The sequence below is a fragment of the Notamacropus eugenii genome, chromosome 3 (genome assembly GCF_028372415.1).
Source record: "Notamacropus eugenii isolate mMacEug1 chromosome 3, mMacEug1.pri_v2, whole genome shotgun sequence".
NCBI classification, from domain to species: Eukaryota; Metazoa; Chordata; class Mammalia; order Diprotodontia; family Macropodidae; genus Notamacropus; species Notamacropus eugenii.
The window spans coordinates 354,192,522-354,205,775 of NC_092874.1; positions in this window are offsets into that span (position 1 = coordinate 354,192,522).

A 13,254-nucleotide genomic window follows, 5' to 3' on the forward strand; every position below is an offset into this window, starting at 1 on the left:
ACTAGGGAATCAAATAAGAAAAAGAAAGTTCCTGCCATCAGGGAGCTTACAATATTATGAGAGAAGAGAATACAAGGAAAAGGAGAGGGTGGGGAGTGCAGAAGCTGTTGGCATGGAGGCATGCTGAAGATGATGATGTAGCTGAAAGCAAACAGAGAAGCTGGTGGCACATGAAGAGATGGCTGGTGTTTTGAACCCTCTGTAAAGGGAAGTTAGGGGAGGAATTGCTTTGCCTCTATTCTCCAACCCTCCAATCAGAGGCAGAAGCCATTAAAGGTTCTAATGAAGTGTGAGTACAAAAGCAATGACGTAGGGGGTGCTGGGAAGGCGTTCTCTCACCAAAGGATTTTCTTTTCCTCTCTGCTTCACTGCATTAAATCCTATCGTAACAGATCCAGTTCATTGTATTAAAGAACTCACCTCTTTAGATGTTATCTTTTAAAATGTTTATGTCTTGTATGTGCTCATGTGTTAAATTTGTAATGGCCATTAGCATTTTGGTGCCAATTAGTGCTTTCTTCTCTTGAAATTATCTTCATGATGTCCTATCATCACCTGAGTAATAGTGAAGGCGAATTTTGGGATAGATAGAGATAAAAGCGATAGAGAAGGGGAAACCTGAGAGAGGACATTTTCAAGTAGGATTGGACAATCAGGCAGAGCTCACTAGAAAATTAGATGAAAAGATGCTAGAATTGGAAATGAAGGAGCCATTGCAAGTACAGTTGGAATGGCATTGAAGAAACATTATGTGTCCCACGTTAAGGGTATTATGGCATTACTAGGAAAGGGAGGATCAATGATGTGCATTCATGTTAACGCTCCTCAAACTTCCTGAAATCCCAGTTTCTCAATCTCTTGGCATCTTATAATCTACTTCCGTATTCCCCCTCAGCTACATACACAGTGTCTCACACAGCAATCAGAAACGTTCTTTGTACTCAACTTGCACATGCAATCCATCCCCACATCGGTACTCTCTCAGACCATTTGCCTTGCTCTGACTTCATTTTCCTGCCTTTCCAATTTCTACCCTATAGTGAAAAAGAAAGCAATTAGTACTTTCTTTAGGAAAAGCTTGGCCTACCAGGTAAACCAAACTAACATAGATAGTCTCTTAAGTCTAGGTTACCTATAGATTAAATGAATAGGTAGATTGATAAGATCTTATTATTTAGTAGCAGACAATTTAGAGGAATAAACATAAGACTACAGAGTTTTCCGCCCCTTTGTAGCAGAATGTCTTTTTGGCATCTGGAGAAAGGTTAGCTGGAGGTTAAGTTCCATTTTTCAGTATTAGTGGAGAAACTCCTTCCCATCCACTCCCTAAGCTAGAGTCTAAGTTGACTAATAGAATCTTCTAAGGAAGATGAGGGGTGACTGCTAACTACAGACCACAAGTTCTTCTTTTCCAGTACATTTTCTGCTTATAAAATGCACCCCCTGTAAGGTGAGGACTTTTGGGATAGTATTGAGAAAGCCTGATTGACCTGCCTGGTCCAATTGAAATATGTTCAAAACAAGTTTGTCGTTTTTAAAAATTCCTCTTTTCTATCATAAGAATTAACTCTGTAAATCACTTGGGGTTTCTGACATCTGAGGAGTCAGTTGACCTGATTTGATATGCAAATGATAGCTTTACAAATTAAATCATGGTCTCTAACTTTGTTCTCAGTTACCTTCTATTTCAGAAAATTAATTTTAACCGTAGTTAACCAATTCAACATCACACAGTTCCCTATTCTCAAATTCTTCATTCCTTTATCTAATTGTTATTCATCCCTCACTACATCCCATCCTTGGATTATTCCTGTCATCTGTCTCCTTTGCACCTACTGGAATGCTTCTGGAGCAGGCTGAAGGAAGTAATATAGACACTCTGAATGGTTACACTATACATTTATGTTTTTCAACTCAATAGGGCCTTCACTGAAGCAAGGAAATCATTATTGCTTCCTAATTGACTCGCTTCTCATAAAAGTTATTCTATACTTTGTTTTCTCCCCTGAAACTTTCCACACCTCTCAGTTAAGGATCTTGTTTCTTACTTTACTGCCAAAAATGAGGCCATTTGCCCTGGTCTCCTGTTTTTCCTCCTTCTTTTTCACCCAAATCCCATTGACATCATCCATTCCCTCCCTTTCTTCTTTGATGAGGAGGTGGCATTTCTCTTTTCCACAGACAATTTCTCTTTATGTGCCCTTGATCTCGTCCTTGCCCATTATCTCCAGCAGATCGTGCTCTCAATCATTCCTTCTCCTTCAACCTCTCCCTACCTACTGTTTCCTAACTTACTGCCTATAAACATGAGCAGGTAGTTTCATATTAAAAAAAATACCCTTCCCTATAGCCCTTCACTACCATATCCTCAAGCTATTGTCCTACATCAATTCTTCCTTTTTTTTTCCTGCCAGAATTCTAAAATACAAACAAACAAAAACCCCCAAAATGCAATAAAATAATCTTTGGTTGTTTCCTCCACATCCTCTTCACTCATTCATTCTTCAAAACTTTGCAATATGGTCTCTGACCTCATTAATCAACTGAAATTATTTTTTTCCAAGGTTACCAATGATCTCTTACTTATCAAATCTGATGAACTTTTTTTAGTTCCTCATAAATCTAGCCTTTTCTGCTGCATTTGATATCACTGACCAAATTATCTTTCTGGACACTCTTCTCTGTTCACAATATAACTTAGTTCTACTTCTCCTCCTGTCTTGTCCCACTGCCCAGTCTCCTATGCTTCCATTTGTCATGGGTGTTGTCCTCCCCTCCCCTCCCCTCCCCTCCCCTCCCCTCCTCTCCCCTCCTCTCCTCTCCTCTCCTCTCCTCTCCTCTCCTCTCCTCTCCTCTCCTCTCCTCTCCTCTCCTCTCCTCTTCTCCCCTCTTTTATTCTTTTGGTCATTTCTCCCACTATTATGTCTCCCATATCTGACCCCTATTCTTTACTCACATAACTCCTACCATCCCACACATCTTAATTCAGGTGCTCATCCCCTATTATCTGAACTCTAGAATATCATAACAGCCTTCTAATTAGAATTGTCTTTCCTCACTCCAGTTTATCTTCCACCCAGCTGCCAGTGATTTTCCTCAAGCCATAGCCCTGATCATGTCAGTCTCCCACTTGCTTGACTCAGGTGGCTCCCTATTGCTTCTAGTATACAGTATAAACTTCTCTGTTAGGCTTTTTCCAACTTGACCTCAACTTCTATTTTTAATCTCTTTGTATATTACTCTCTCTCCCATACTCTGCAGTGAAGCCAAACTCTGTTTTTCTCTTTTTATTGCCTTTCATCTTATCTTTTTTGTACCATTACACCGGTCATCTTTCATTCCTGGAATTTAGTCCCTCCTCACCTCTGTCTCATACGATGTGTCTTTTACCTATTTTAATAGGTTTCTTCATGAAACCTTTCCTGATTCCCCTAACTATATTATCCCAAATAGGTTCTGTTTCACTATTTAGTTTCCAGGTATTTAGTTGCATTTATTTGCTTTAAATTAGTTTAGTGTGTATCTAGATATGTAGATACATAGACCCAAACTGTGTCATCAATACAATTTAAATTCATTGAGGTTAGGGGCTGTTTTTTTTTTTTTTGTCTTTGTTTCACCAGTACCTGTCTCACTGTAGTAGCTTCATAAATGCTTGTTGCTGATGTAAATGACTTCAAATTTTCTGGGTCTATATAAAGGCAGGAGAAAGCAATTACTTTACTGGTACTATTCTAGGAATGGGGAGAGACTAACTTGGTAGTGGTCAAGGAATGAATATGGACTGATAGACAAATTCAATTCCATTAGAGGAACATTTACTAAGCAATCCACACACACAAATTATCTTTGATCTCAAGAAAATTACATTGTAAAGAAAAGAATGCTTTAAATATTTGTCCTGTACCAGAAATTCTTTGGGGGTGGGAATGGGCAGGTTATAGCAGGGAGGTTACAACATGTACACTGATAAATATATGGTAATTTGAGGAGAGAAGGCACATGAAGAACTGAGAGAATCAGGCAAGATTTTATGGGAGAAGTGAAATCTGAACCAAGATTTGAAGGAAGATAAGGATTATGAGGGTGGGGTGGAGTGAATATGAATTAGGAATGAATTACAGGAATTTGCTTTTACAAATTCATCAAAGACTGAGATAGAATTTTAAGACTGAGGCATAGTGAGTAGTATGCTTTGACTGGAACACAGAATAGGAGATAAGGCTCAAGTATTTTGGTTGCTAATGCTCAAGAGATTTAAATTCCAGGCTAAGGAGTTTGTATTTTATCCTAGAAATGGGAGCAGTGGAAGGATTCTGAGCTGGGGAGATTTGTAGAAAGATTATTTTGGCAGTTAGGTGGAAGATAGATTGGAGAGGGGAGAGACTGGAGTCAGGGAGATCGATTGGGAGACTACGAAAAGCAAAAGGCAAAAAACAACCAAATTAAGGTGGTGGATTGTGAGGGGAGAGAAAGGAATGAACATGAAAGATATTGAGGAGGTTTAATCAATAAGACTTGGGAAAATGAGTTTGTGAATTTGGGTAACTGGGAGAATGATAGTGCTCATGATAAAAATTTGGAAGTTTTTAATGGAGGTAAATTTAGGAAGAAAGATTGTGAGTTTCATTTGAATCACATGCGTGTGTGTGTGTGTGTGTGTGTGTGTGTGTGTGTGTGTGTGTGTGTGTATGTTGAGTTTGAGATACTGATGAACTTTCTAGAAAGAGGAGTCCAGGGAAGCAGCTGGAGATGTAGGTATGGAGTTCAGAAGACAGATTTGGACTGGATTTAGACATGATAGAGTTAGTATACAGACTGCGAATGTTTGGGTTGAAAGAAACATCATGTAAGAAAGTCTGATCATAGAAGCCTAGAAAAATTAAACAAAGAATGAGTTCAGAGTCAGAGGATTCAGTGGGAGTACATGAGAGACTGACTGAGTGAGTCAGTTTTGAATGTCAAGACAACTGCAGAACTAAAGAGCCCAGACTGCAATAAGTCTAATCTGAAAGACAGTCCAGGGACAAGGTTATAGCCTAGATCCTAGTCCCTGATCAACCCCTTCCTTAAAACACAAACAGTATATACACCATCATGAATTAAAAGCTATCACATTTTTGTCTTGTACACTTTATTTGAACCAAGTGTTTTGACTGCTTCTTAGTTAGGGTGATAGAATGCCTGGGGTGTGGGTGTGATATACAATGAGATTCAGGTATTTTAAGTGACAGTTTTGTGACATTGTCCACCTCAGAACTTTGCCTGGCATGGGTTCTGCATTAGCCTATAACCATACTGCATTGTATGTTCACTTATGAGGTGATGACAGCAACTTGTATAAAACAAATATTGGGCCTAGAAAACACATTGGGGGTGAGGAGCTTTCCATAAATAGCTATGCCTCTTTGTAGCTATGACTGTTGTATGACAATGGAATTTCACATGAGAGGATTCCTGTTCACAGCTACTTGGACTCAATATGTTTGTTTCTTTTTTATATCTTGAAAAATTTGATAAAATAGGAGCTAGGCCATTATATACCTGGGGACTCTAAATTGGCTATACTGTACTCCCTACAGGAATGATATGGTAATTTGTCATCTTGACAATTGACTGCACATTACTAGCTGGTTCTTCAATTGCTTCACAATTTTATTTATAACTAGCCTTGACGATGGAGATTGAGATGACAAAATTATTGTTGGATCAGTTCTCAGAACTGCTTTGCCACCTAAAGGGCAGGTACAGTCCAAGTTAACTGGAAGAAGTCTCACATAGAGTCCTATAGATTAACTCTTCTCTTCTTTTCCTTCCACTCTGCCTCTGGTCTGGAGTTGCTGGTTTGTATCTTTAAATCTATTCTCCCAAAATAAATAAGTTGGTTCTCAAAGAACTATGGTCAGCTACTGCCTTCTGGGCCACTCTGTATCCAGTGCAGTGATTGATGATCTGGGCTGCCTCAGTAGGCACAGCCCACTGTGCACTGTAGTTTCTATTTGTAGCTTAGTAAAATTGGCAGCAGTCAGGGCCTGGCATCCCCTTCCAACATACTCTTTGTAGAAGCACATACTGTTTTTGCAGCTGGCACCTATTCTCTCTACATCCCAATTAAAATAGTATTACCGAGTCTTGTGATGGTCACACACTTCATCATGTTAGGGGGAATGGGCACAGTGGGTTCTACATGGCATAGGTGTCCTCTCTCTCATTTCTGAATTTATCACCGCTCAGGAAGCTTGTTGGCCTCACCAAGCACTTACTGTTTACTGTGCCTACCAGTCACGTTTGGAGCTGCTGCCAGGAGGTAGATTATGTAGGAGCTACAGGGTGAGGAGAAGCAGCCTGCTGTAAAAACACACATTTTTGCTGCAGTTCTACTACTTTAGATGTCACTATTATGATCATCGCTGCTCCTTCCTCCCCCCTTCTTAGTGTCTATATGCCTCAGCAAACCATTCCCACTCCTGGATGCACATGGCTGCCTTACTATAATTTGATAGAACTGTTGGGTGCATTTCATACTACCTGGGTAATGGAGAGTTTTGACTCCTGCATAGTTTTTTTCCACTAAGAGAAGGGGAGGGATCTAAGAACATAGTATGATATTTTAAAAATGAAATGTTTCTTTTTCTGCTATACTCTGAAATTTAGCTCTACTTTAAAGATAAAAATTTGATCAGAAGAAAGCCCTCTTTGAGCATATATTCATTTTTTGGTAGCTAGAATTTAGCATTTAGATAATTAGTAATAAGATATTATTGAATTATAATTAAATAAGATACTTGAAATGAACAAGATGTTCTTTTAGAGTATCCTGCCAAATATAGGGGAGCAAGACATGCTACTCATATCCCATTCACCTTCAGCGTCACTTTTATCTGTGGTATGTATGTATCCTGCTTGCAATTAGCTGGCAAAGGAAAGCTCCTGGCTGTGGGATATGGGAGAGCAGCCAGACTACAAACAGCAGAAATTAAACAAGGGTACTCACTGGGTATGTATAAACACAGAAAAGAAATATATCCATAATCTAGGGGTCCAAATGGACCACAAGCTGAAGATGGGTTAGCAATGGTGTTTCTTCTTAAAAGAAAACAAAAAGCACAAATGTGTGGGAGGAAGGATAATGAGAAAGAGTATGTGGACCTGAAAAATAAAATAGAACAAATTTAAAAATTAAGCAATTTTCCAAACGGATGTAATGGAATGTGTAAAAGGGAGAAACCGGGAAAGGTGATCAAATAATCTTGCTGAGTCCATGTTTGAATGTTCTAAGGGCCTTAGAAGAAGATAAAAAATTTGGCAAGAACTACAAATATGAATAAGGAGTCAGAAAATAAGCTCCGTCTAGTAAGATTAAGTGAACTAGGATCATTTAGTGTGAGGAATAGTAGCTAAGGGTTGATTTATTAATTGTCTTCAAACATATAAAGGATTATTATGCTAATGAAATGGATCAACCATTCTCCACTACCAATTTGAAAGAAAGAAGAAGAAAATGTGCTTTTAAGTAAAGCATGAAAGATTTAGAAATGAAGAAGTATTTCCTGGCATTGGCTAGTGTAGAAACATAAAAACGACATGTTGTTGATTATTGTTCCAAAACAAGAGACTCTATTGTGTTTTTGCTGGGAGATGGGGCTAGATGCTTTCTCAAGATCTCTTCTAGCCCTAAAGTTCCATAACTAAAGCCATGTTTTGGCATCTCAGCTTGAGAGGAAAATGTCTGAGGAGAAGCAAGATATGGCAGTGTGATAAGGTCACAGGACTCTCTCCAACTCAAAGGGCAGAAGAAATGATTTGACAATCTTGAAGTATTTAGCTTAAAGTAAAGCAATATGGGAAGGAAGGAAAGAAACATTTATTAGGACCCTACTTGTGCCAGTCACCTTGATAATTGTTTTGTAAATATTATTTGATCCTTAAAACAAACCTGGGAGTTTTGTTATTCCAATTTTACAGTTGAAGAAACTGAGGCAAACAGAAGTTAAATGACTTGCCTAGGATCACACTGCTAATCCGTTCTCAGGCTGATATTGAACTCAGGTTTTCTTGACTCCAGGTTCAGTGCTTTATCTATTGCACCACCTAGCATACCCATTCATGGTAAAGAAGCAACAGCTTATCTATATTTAGTTAGGCAAACTAACTGATTATATGTAGAAATTCATTTAAAGTAAAAAAAAAAAAGATACATTAAATGCCTAAGAAATATGAAATTTTTCTCAGATGAAATCCATGCATGAAAATCATCCAGATAATTAACCAATTCTTAAGACTACCTCTCTAGACACAACTTTTTAACTCAAATGATCAACTGTTGACTGGATTACATGTCGTCCTGAATGAGGATCCGGGTTGAATGTCTTCTCAGTGTTGCTCTAGCTTTACTGGACGATTTTGTCAGGAACGTTTAAATTTATTTTGGATATAGACTTAGACAAGGGGAGATATTTTGTCCTTATATATTAGTGTAAGTCAGGGCTGATCAGGACATCCAAGTCTGACTAGGTCTGTTGGGAACTTGGCAGTTAGAAATGAAAGAAAATGAAACTGCAGTTTATCCAGAAGTTAACAAAAGGTGATTTTTTTTTTTTTTTTTTTTTTTTTTAGCCACTGCTGGAGAAAGACATTCAGAGCAAGGAGGGAATGTTCATTGAAGATGCAGGTGATTCAGAGGAGCAAAGCTTTCCTGGGTTACAGTTTGTCATGAGGCTGATCTGTGTTTCAAAGCCTGAGGGAAAAGCTTTGGTTCCTCATGTCCTGGCTATTAATGCATTTAGGTGACCAAGAGGTTAGAAATGGGAGCACCTTAGTCCCCTGAGACAACAAAATCTCTAGAATGGTTTTAATCCTTTTAAGGAAAAGGCTATCTTGATCTTCCTGGAGTGGAGTTTTATAGGATATTGCTCCTACCACAGATGTTTTTGTGTGGAGATCCAGCTTTCAATATTTGAAATTTTGAGTAAAGGATTTTCTTTTCCTTTCACTTATTAGGAAATTGTTACACTCCTTCACTTTGCTTTGTATATGTAGACAAACCAGTGGCATCAGAGAAAAATCTTTGCTTTGATGTTCTGAAGCTATAGCAAATGACAAATGGAAATGTCCTATGAATCCTATGATTCTAATTCCAGTAGAATGAATGAATCGATCAAGTATTTATTAAATGGCTACTCTATGCCACGCACTGTGATACTTACTCACCGGGAAGGAAAACAGAAAAGAAACAAGTCCTTCTCTCAAGAAGCTTAAATTCCTTAAAGTGAGACAATATCTAAATTTTAAAGCATATTCCGAATGCATATGTCATAAATAAATGCTTGTTGACTTTGAATTTCAAGTAGTCATTGACACTATGAGTCACCAGTTTCTCCAAACTGGGTTGGATGAATTTCATCTTCTAACAACTCATCACAAGTGTTTAATGTCTACAACCAACTACATGGGTCTTTGTGAGAGATGCAAACAGGTGCAATTGCTTGATATTGTTGGTATATGAGTAATTTTAAAAACTTGTCTAACAATTACAATGAAGATAATAGTAATGATGTATAATAGATTAGTCTGGCTAAATTTAGTAGCAACACTTTGTTGAACTGACAAATTAAACAACATTGATGAAGCCCTAAGATTATAGCTCTATTTTCTTTTTATAATTAAATATTTCACTCTGCCAACCTGATCAAATGAAACTGGAAGACATTTATACTATTACTTTTTTCCCCCCTAATGTCATACCTCTGTTAAGTTGTGATTCACACATCACAGTAGAAATATTTATCCATGCAACAGAACAAGTAAAGCATAGCATTTTTTTCAAATGATTACATCAGAGTAACAATTTCCATATATCTCACTAGCGTTACTAAAAAAAAAAAAAAAAGATTGGGTGATTGTAAAGAAAAATTATGTCTATTATTGATAGAAATATTTAAAAAGCTAGATCTGAAATTCCATGTGATTGCTTTTGGGGCTAGAAATCACATGGCATAATTCTCATAAGACATTCAAATGAGAAGTTTTCTTGCCACTTCTCTGCATTGGGCTGACTTTCAGAATGTATCTGTTCAAGATTTTCATTCTAGGCACTGGGCCAATTTCATTTTGAATCAGCCACAAAGGGGGCCTGATTAGCAGGTAGTGAGTGATCCTTTTATTTTGGCTGTGACAGTGAGATTAACAAAAAGATGAAAAGTTATTAATTCACTTCAACAAATAAGTCCCTGCCATATTCAAGGTACAAAGAATAACCGAATACAAAAACAAAATGTATTATACTGTCTTATCGGGATAGGTGAAGGAAATACCCACAAATAATGATGACAGTTTTAAGATAATGATTTAAGAGCATAGGAAAAGTCAGACAGTCACATGACATGTTCAAGAGATTGTCTTAATAGAGGGACATTCTGAATTGCACTTTGAAGGAAGGGAAAGATGGTGAGGAAGAAGTCCATTTCAGTCCATTTCAATGGTTTGCAATAAAATCTTAGCAGTGGAGAAGGACAGGATGAGATTGGAAAATCGCTAGAAAGTTAGTTGGTTAGAGTGCATGAAATATCATAAGTAAAGCTGTATAGACAAGTCGGAACCACCTTGTAAACAACAGGGAGCTCCTGAAGGTTTTCGAACTGTCAAAGCTGAGCATTAGGAGATTACTTTGGCAGCATTCTGAAGCATTGACTGAAGAGAGAAGAGACTGAATTCAGGGAGATGCTTAGGAGGCTAGTCTCAGTGAATGCTAATGATGTCCAGGAATTAGGCTGTTGTAGTGAATTATGATTTAGAGCTAGAAGGAACTACGAGGATCCCTTCCTTCAATCCTTTCATTTTACTACAGATGAGGAAACTGAGAGCAGGAATTAAGTACATTAAGTAAATTAAGTACAAGAAGTGGGATTCGTAGTTGGTCACTTAGCTTCCAGTGGCTTCCCCTCTCCTTTCTTCTCTTCTCTAAAGGAAGGTAAATTTGAATGTCTAGATGATGTCCAGTTAACTTGGGTTTTGCTGGTTAGATTCCTTGCCTTGCCTCCCCTTGCCTCACCTCGCCCCTGCCTAAGAGCTCTCTTCTGTACAGTCCTGGCTTCAAAATGTTTACCAATAGTAACTGCTGCTGTTTCTTGATGTCTGTTTTTCTTTGCCTCATTAAAAGGGCCATGCCCTTGCTACTTCTTAAACAGGCTTATTCAATGAATGAGCATTACCTCACCCTACGTGAGTACCTGAATAGACCTTGGCCTAAAGGGGCCAAGGTCTCCCACTGCATCCTGGGTCATCTCCAATCATCCTGATGAATATCTGGTCACTGGATCCAGATGGCTCTGGAGGAGAAGTGAGGCTGCTGACCTGCACAGCCCTCCCTCACTCAGAACAAAGTCAAGTGATGTCATTTCATCATTTCTCTGATGGCATGGTCTTCTTCGGCAACAAAGGATGAACACAACAGCTCTGGAACCAAACAAAATTTAACCATATAACTTCAGAGACTTAGCTAAAGCATACTTAGCTAACAAGCCCAGTGCCTTAATAACTGAGAGAGCCAGCAATGACAGTGGTACTTAAGGAATGAAGATAGATAATCAGTTTCATACATTGTACCTTGGAAAGTTGGCAGACAGATTATTCTGCAGTTGTCCCAGAGAAATTCCATAGTTTGATAGTCAGGGAATGGAGAAATTAATCTTCTTGGAGAAGCTTTGTTCCCTTTCTTATTAATCATGTCATCTGATTATATGCAAAGGAAGGAAAACAAACCGAGATTAGCACTCTGACTGTTGTTTGGGAATGGTCAATTAGTGAGCTTTTATTAAGCACCTAGTATCTGCCAGGCACATTGCTAAGTGTTGAAATTACAAAAAGAGGCAAAAGATAGTCTCTGTCTATAAGGAACTTAAACTCTAAGGAGTTTAATACTTTAAAAATAATTTAATAGTTGTACTCTGAATTGTGTTGGCACTCTCTCCACAGAATATGGCTAAAACATTTATTATCTTGCCCCCAGTCTTAGTAGGATCTTCTCTACACTTAGATTGATTCTTGGATTTCATACATGTGACCTATTGCCAGGCTTCTATGCAAAGCCTTTGTTTATTAAGAGCTATCATAATTTGCACTCCATTTGTATAGTCTTCAATAATAGCTAACATTTATATAGCATTTTAAAGTGTACAAAGCACTTTACAAACATTATCTCATTTTACGTTCACAGTAACCCTGACAGGTACTGTCATTATCCTCATTTTCTAGATTAGGAAACTGAGACAAATGGAGGTTAAGTGACTTGTCCAAAGTCAGCTAATATATCTGAGGTTGAAGTTGAACTTAGGTCTTCCCAACTCCAGGTCTAACTCTAAATTCTCTCTACCTAACCCAGGATCATTGACATGTTGCGACCAGATCCCAAAGTATGGCTTGAATGGAAGCTGCTGTTGCTAAAATTTATGGTCTCCAGGGTAAAGTGCTCTTTATCTGTATATAAAATATCTCTTTATAGATTAATCCCCATAATTTTCTCTGTATGTACTCTGTTAAAAACATTTTTAGTAATGCCAGCAGTGTCTAATCATTTGTTTTAACTCTAGAAAGTTGTTAGGAACAAGTTGAAAATTTTCAGGGAACAACCGAGGACCTAGAGAACCATGGAATTGTTTCTAAACCATGCAGCCTCTGTTTGGTACAATATACAGAGCCACTGTCAACAAAACAGCAGAAACCTATTGACAAGCAAGAGATTTTCTGTCTCTAGGGATGAAGATGTCTAAATGAAGGAAAAAGATATTTAATGCTATCCAGCACCGTGGCCCACTTTTAAAATGAGAACATGGAGACACACACAAATCAGCAATTATACTGGAGAAGGATCTTCATGTGGCACTATGTTTATAATGAAATAATTATCATTCTATCCTGGGAACGTGTTCATGCTACCGACTAATGCCAATTGTTTTTCCCTCTTATTTGGGCTGTGCCCAGTATTGTTTCCGCATAGCCAGTAACAAATTATTTTGAGGAGTATATTTACCAACTGAGAATTCCCCCTTAATCTCCCTTATCCCACATTTATATTATGACTCCTGTAGTCTAACAGTCTATGCTCTATTATGTATCCTTCCCATTTTCTAGCGAACAGAGAGCACTGATCATTATTTTTGACTACTGTCTCATTTTATAGCTATATTTCATTCAGTGCCTCACAACTCTACTAGAATGAGAGACAGTTAAGAGGTTTCACTTTTTATGAAGATTTTC